This window comes from Leptonychotes weddellii, chromosome 11 (assembly GCF_054177405.1).
Source record: "Leptonychotes weddellii isolate Sample4059 chromosome 11, ASM5417740v2, whole genome shotgun sequence".
Taxonomy (NCBI): Eukaryota; Metazoa; Chordata; class Mammalia; order Carnivora; family Phocidae; genus Leptonychotes; species Leptonychotes weddellii.
The window spans coordinates 46,893,561-46,900,644 of record NC_138379.1 but is presented as its reverse complement, the minus strand read 5'-3'; the positions used below and the strand labels follow the sequence as shown (position 1 = coordinate 46,900,644).

General features: G+C 35.7%; 1 pseudogene; it reads right to left on the bottom strand.

The window, feature by feature from the left end:
• Positions 1-4,221: 4,221 nt before the first annotated feature.
• LOC102748734 (cyclin-dependent kinase 1 pseudogene) lies at positions 4,222-5,130 on the bottom strand (annotated as a pseudogene).
• Positions 5,131-7,084: the final 1,954 nt, after the last annotated feature.

The following is a 7,084-nucleotide window of genomic DNA, read 5'->3' as shown; positions in this document are numbered from 1 at the left end:
GACGATGGACTCTGAAAAACAAACTGAGGGTTCTAGAGGGGAGGGGGGTGGGAGGATGGGTTAGCCTGGTGATGGGTATTGAGGAGGGCACATTCTGTATGGAGCACTGGGTGTTATGCACAAACAATGAATCATGGAACACTACATCTAAAACTAATGATGTAATGTATGGGGATTAACATAAGAATAAAAAAAAAAAGTTGTGATTCCCTGTATACTGTCCACTATTAAATCAAAGCTGTTGACTATATATTTCCCCTTTAAATACTTTAAAATGAACATATTAGTTGAAGCAGCAGCAAAATAAAATCTTTGTTTTTTAAATTGAATCCACAGCCAAAAAGACCTCTTTCTTAAAACCCTATGGCCTTTGATAAACTGGGAAAGGTACAGTATTATTTCGGGGGTGTACCTTCTGCCCAAAACAAAGAGGAAGTTAATGGGCCTGGCCAGCTGTCAGATTATATATCTTTGAACTTTGCTTTGAAATCCTAATGCAGATACTTGATCGGCATTGGGTAGGTTATGCTTCAGATTACTCATTTCATGAGACATTATAAGGTACTAGAATGATAAAACAGAAGCAGGAGTCCTCTTTTGTCCCTTAAAAATAGACAGATGTATTCTCAGTTTTCATGTTGTGTGTGTGTGTGAATTCATTTTCTTCCTCATGTTAATTCTGTAGTCTGCAGTATTGGAAAACTGTCATCAATCATATTGTTAGCTACTTAGTGAGTTTCTGTCATTGAATTGACAGTGGCCCTTCCGTGCCTTTCTTAGAAAAGTCTTCTTTTCTGAATTGTTGTTAAGGTTATAATGCCCTAGCTAGGATCTTTTTAAACAAATTCTATGAATAGTTTTGAAGCAGGAGGTTTGATTCATTGATTAAATCATAAGCATTTAATAGTCACTTATAGTGGGAAGAGGCAAAGATGAGTAAGACACTCTATCTTCAAAGAGCTCAGTTTGGTGGAAGAGAGAGAATTACATAGAAATGATTACAAATTAGAATAATGAAATTACTGCTAGAGGACCATTATAAGTAATATTAACAGCTATCTTTTTTTTTTCATTGCTTAATATTACTCTGGCATTATCCTAATCACTTTAGGCATATTATCCTTTATAATTTTTTTCTTTATCCTGGTTAGAGTTCATAGTTCATTATTTAAATAACACTCTGGCCTTGAAATGAAATGAAATGAAATGAAATTCCAACTCAGGATGAACCCAGATAACCTCTTTCTTTGTACCTGCATCCAAGTAGCCAAGTACTACTGAAGACAATCTTTCAACAGACAGAACACATTCATGTTCATAAATTAATGTGGAACCAGTCTCAAAGGGACCCTGAGCATTGGGTCCATTTGGACATTTCCCTGGTTAACTCCCTAATATTTTTAACACTTTCTTCAACTTTTTTCCATCTCAAACCTCAAATTTACCTCTTCTCTTTCACACTTAGCAAGTGGTTTTCTTCCTAATTTACAGAGAAAATACAAGCCATTAAAAGGGAACTCCATTATTTTCCCATTACCTGCCTTCATGTGTGTTCAGGATTCCTCCAAGGAACCGCAACAGAAGAGTTGTTCCTCCTGTCTAAAGATGATCCTTTCACCTCGGTTTTGGATATCTCATTCTCTCCTGCCTTTTCACGATCAAAACAACTGATTATTCTATTTTCTTCTTATATTTCTTGGACATTGTATTCTTAGGTTAAAAGGTTTAGAAGAAAAAAAAGAGTGTAGAAGAGACCTTAAATGCCCGAGAGGGAGAGCGAAGTAACTGTTGGGTGTCCAGCATGGCCAGGTGCTCTGTCTAGATACTTTAAATACCTACGTTCAGGGGTGCCTGGGTGGCTCAGTCGTTAAGCATCTACCTTCGGCTCAGGTCATGATCCCAGGATTCTGGGATCGAGTCCCACATGCTCAGCGGGAAGCCTGCTTCTCCCTCTCCCACTCCCCCTGCTTATGTTCCCTCTCTCGCTGTGTCTCTCTCTGTCAAATAAATAAATAAAATCTTTAAAAAAATAAAATAAAAAAAAAATAAATACCTACGTTCATTTAGTTTTCATAACATCTTTTGAGCTAAATATCATTATCCCTGTTTTACAAATCAGATTGCAGAGCCTCAGTGAGGTTCAGTGAATATGTATGTATTAGGACTTAAATCAAAGTCTTTATGACTTCACAGCCTGTGTTCTTTACTAGATATCACACTGTTCTTTTCTACATTGCATTCCAATCTTCTTGATAGTATAGATGAGTATAATTAGTAGTAGCCTACTGTGAATATCATAAATTCTGAGAGAACTGTAAAATAAAATTAATAATTGAAAATTATGAATTCTCCCCTGTTCTAGTTATTATAAAGAGTAAGATCATGTCAGTACCTAAATACCAATATTTAGGCAGGTTCCCCAAGGAATATTTTGTGTTCCTTATGCCAGTACTCATTAAAACAGATACTAAATACACCACGCTATCATCAGGCAGGCATTTTTTTAAAATTTTATTATGTTATGTTAATCACCATACATTACATCATTAGTTTTTGAAGGCAGGCCTTTTTGAACTCCACACTAAAACAAAACAAAAAAGCTATTGTGAGGCCATGGAAACCAGACTACTGATTTTAGCACATCTGTAGAAAGCAGTTCTACTGGCTGCTGGGAAGTAAGGTAGTTTTTTCCTCAAAACTCCTTCTTTTGCAGCATATTCTTGTACAATATATAAACTGATATTTTTATAAGCTCGTGTAGTATTTTCTTAATGGTTTGGCTGAGGAAAGATGAAGCACAGTGCATCAAAGTAGAAAAGGGAAGAAATGTCCAGCTAATGAGAATTTGAAAAGTTTAATAATACTACGACCTTATTTCTAGAGAAATATTTATTGTCTTCAGTGGAAGCTAAATGTATCCGGACTAACTGATAATTGGGCAAAGTAATAAAAGTTAAACATCTTTCTATGTGAAAGAAATCTAGAAAATATGATAATATGGCATATCTTTTGCAGATACTTGTTTTGGTTAAATGAGAAGAAAATCATTATTGGTATCCAGCTCCCTTATTTTTATGGTTTTTCCAGCTAACCACTAATTATTTCAGAAGTTTTCCTCATTCACATGTGGACATGGAACTCATTTTTTTTTAAGTCATAGCTCTTTTGGTTTCCCTGCCACATAACTCTAGCTGTTGTACTTCTCTTTCACCCAATAAAGTTTGTTCACTTAACAAATTATCATGGAAGTCTCCAAATCTCAAGCTCAGCTCTCTGCTTCTCTTACTTTGCATCCTCTTTCTGTACACCCTCTTCTTAGAAAGAGTAATCATTTGGCCCAATTTTTATTAATATTGTATCAGTCCCAAATCTGTATGTTAACTTTACCCTTATGATTATCCATCGTTTGCCTTTACATTAGTGGCTGAAATTTTCTCAGCTGGAGGCAACTCTCTGTTTCCTTGGTTTCAGGTGACAACTGCTTCATTCTGTCCTCCAGAGCTCTAAAGCTGCACTGTACAGTATGGTAGTCCCTAGGTACATGTGGCTGTTTAAAATAGTTAAAAATAGGGGCGCCTGGGTGGCTCGGTCGTTAAGCGTCTGCCTTCGGCTCAGGTCATGATCCCAGGGTCCTGGAATCAAGCCCCGCATCAGGCTCTCTGCTCCGCGGGAAGCCTGCTTCTCCCTCTCCCACTCCCCCTGCTTGTGTTCCTGCTCTCGCTCTCTCTCTCTCTCTGTCAAATAAATAAATAAAATCTTTAAAAATAAAAAAAAAAAAATAAAATAGTTAAAAATAAATAGAATCTTAAATTCTGTTACGCAGTCATAATACCCACATTGCACGTGCTCCAAAGCCTCATGTGGCTAGTTGTCACCATATTGAATAGTACAGATACAGAATATTTCCATCATCACATAAAGTTCTATTGGATAGCAGGGCTCTGAAGCTTATTTAGTTTTTTTTTTTTTTTTAGATTTATAGTTCTATTGTGGTAACAAATAGTTTTTAACAGTGAGATCTATAAACATACACAGAATTATTATATTTAAATTCATATAGAACAGTATTTACATTTTTAAGTTACACTTTTGAAATCAGAAGATGAAGTACAGCTTAAGTTTACAACAAAGAAAAGAAAAATACACAAAACAAAAATAGACAAAGTTAGCAGTAAAAATATAACTATCTGTTCTTGATACATGGAAACTTTTGTAAGAAAGTTACATCTTCTTAATCTGATTGTCCAAATCATTAAAATATGGATGATTCGGTGCCATTTTGCCAGAAATTCATTTGGCAGAATCATAGACTAACATTTTTGAGAGTAGATCCAAACCATTTTCTTCCAAGTTTTTAACATGGGATGCCAGGCTTCCTGGTTTCCACTTGGGAAATGTATTTGGAAATGTATTCTTATAGTCCTGTAAAGATTCCACTTCTGGCCACACTTCATTACTGGGAGTGCCCAAAGCTCTGAAAATTCTGAAGAGTTGATCGATTTCTGAATCCCCATGGAAAAGTGGTTTCTTGGTTGCTAATTCTGCAAATATGGTGCATATACTCCAAATGTCAACTGGAGTCGAGTAGTGAGCTGACCCCAGCAATACTTCTGGCAATCTATACCAGAGTGTTACCACCTCATGTGTGTATACTCTAATAGGTATTCCAAAAGCTCTGGCAAGGCCAAAATCAGCCAGTTTAATTGTTCCTTTGTCATCAGTCAATAGATTTTGAGGTTTTAAGTCTCTGTGCAGAGCTCTTCTGGAGTGACAAAAGACAATCCCTTGTAGGATTTGGTACAAATAACTCGTTATTAACAAGTGATGAATCCATGAACTGACCAGGAGGGATGGAATCTAAGTATTTCTTGAGATCCATGGAAAGGAATTCAAAAATGAGATATAACTGGAATCTTGCATAAGCACATCTTGAAGATTGACTATATTTGGATGACGAAGTTCTTTTAATAGAGAAATTTCCCGAATTGCAGTACTAGGAACCCCTTCGTCTTCACTTTCTAGTCTGATTTTCTTCATGGCTACCACTTGACCTGTAGTTTTGTTTCTACCCTTATACACAACTCCATAGGTACCTTCTCCAATTTTCTCTGTTTTGGTATAATGTTCCATAGTTAATCAGCAGATTTGGTAGATCCTCAGCAACTCTACCCGGCTTATTATCCTGAGACGAACGCGGCGGCGGCTACCACGTCAGCGTCGCTCCTGAAGCTTATTTAGTTTTTACTTGTTTTCCTCCCATCCTTCTTTTCTCTGGCTGTCATCAGACCTGCTGATCACTTTTCTCAGTAACTGTGACCATGATTATATTTGTGTTATTTCAGAATTAACTGCTCCTTCATTTGCACTCTGTACTTGGAAATAGAACAGGGGTTGGCAAACATTTTCTGTAAAGCGCCTAGTAGTAAATACTTGAGGTTTCTCTATCACAACCACTCAACCCTGACCTTGTAGTACAGTCATTGACAAAGGGAAACAAATGAATGGTTTGTTCCAGTAAAACTTTATTTACAAAAATAGGTGTTGAGCTGGATTTGACTCACAGGGCTTAGTTGCTGATCCTTGGTATAGGACTTTAAACTGAATATGAAATTTTCAAATATATGTTCAAAGGTTGATAAAATGAATACCCATTAACTCACCACTCAACTTCAGAAATGAAACCATAACTAGTAAAATGGAAGCCCCCTGTGTGACTCATCCTAAAATACATCTCTCATCCGCCACATTGTAACCACTTTTCTGACAATATATAGTGTATCGTACTTGGCACCTTGCTTTTTCCCCACTGAATATTATATTTGTGGATTAATATATTTATATAAATATGTAATAATTATATAAATATATTAGAAAACATTCTATATATAATATATAAATATATAAAAATTTATATTAATTTATAAATATATAAATAATAATATATTTGTGGATTTATAACCTTATTATCATTTTGCTATGTAGTATTTCATTGTGTATATTTTGTAAATTACTTATTGATGTTCTCAACTGAAATTTTTGTTTTTCTTTTACTTATAAACAAAACAGTGCTGCTATTAAACATTCTTTTTTTTTTTTAAAGGTCCAAAAAATTTTTTTATTGTTTTATTTCTTTTTAATTTTATTTTATTATGTTATTTAAATCACCATACACTACATCGTTAGTTTTTGATGTAGTGTTCCATGATTCATTGTTTGCATATAACACCCAGTGCTCCATTCAATACGTGCCCTCTTTAATACCCATCACCAGACTAACCCATCCTCCCACTCCCCTCCCCTCTAGAACCCTCAGTGTGTTTCTCAGAGTCCGTAGTCTCTCATGGTTCGTCTCCCCCTATGATTTCCCGCCCTTCATTTTTCCCTTCTGACTATCTTCTTTTTTTTTTTTAATATATAATTTATTATTTGTTTCAGAGGTACGGGTCTGTGATTCAGCAGTCTTACACAGTTGCTATTAAACATTCTTATACATGTTTCCTGGTGTACTTCTGCAAGAAGTCCTTCTTAAGGAAATATACCTAGGAGTGGTGTGTTTAGCAGCTTTACCAAAGAGTGTCAGATTGTGTTATAGCACTTTTTATTATACCTTTTAACATTATTTGCATGTCGTGTTAAACTTAGCAAGTATTTCAGTGTGTACTAGGTGATAGGCACTTGGGGATGCAGAGATGAATTAGACATGAGATCCATATAGTCAGTGAGCCAGAAATAAGGTTATAAATCTTTGGAGCATCCCCAAAGGGCTTAAGGACTATGAGGTGGTAGATCCTTTCCCTTGCTTTATTGGTTATGTTATACTTGGCTTCCTGTGACACAGAAGGAGAAAATCAGAATGCTTCTTGTCCATTTTTTAAAGCAAAAATTGCCCAGAATTACAAAGCAGTAATTTAAAAATATTTTTAGCATTTGAACAATGGCAACGAACTCCTGCATGGAATCCTTATATATAAAGCAGATGAAAGGAGGCTGTTTGGTTAAAACTTGTGAGGCTGTTTTCCCTTTGTGTGTTTTCCCCATTGCCCATACCCATGTATGTCGTCTTCTACTTACTTTTGGTTCCTGA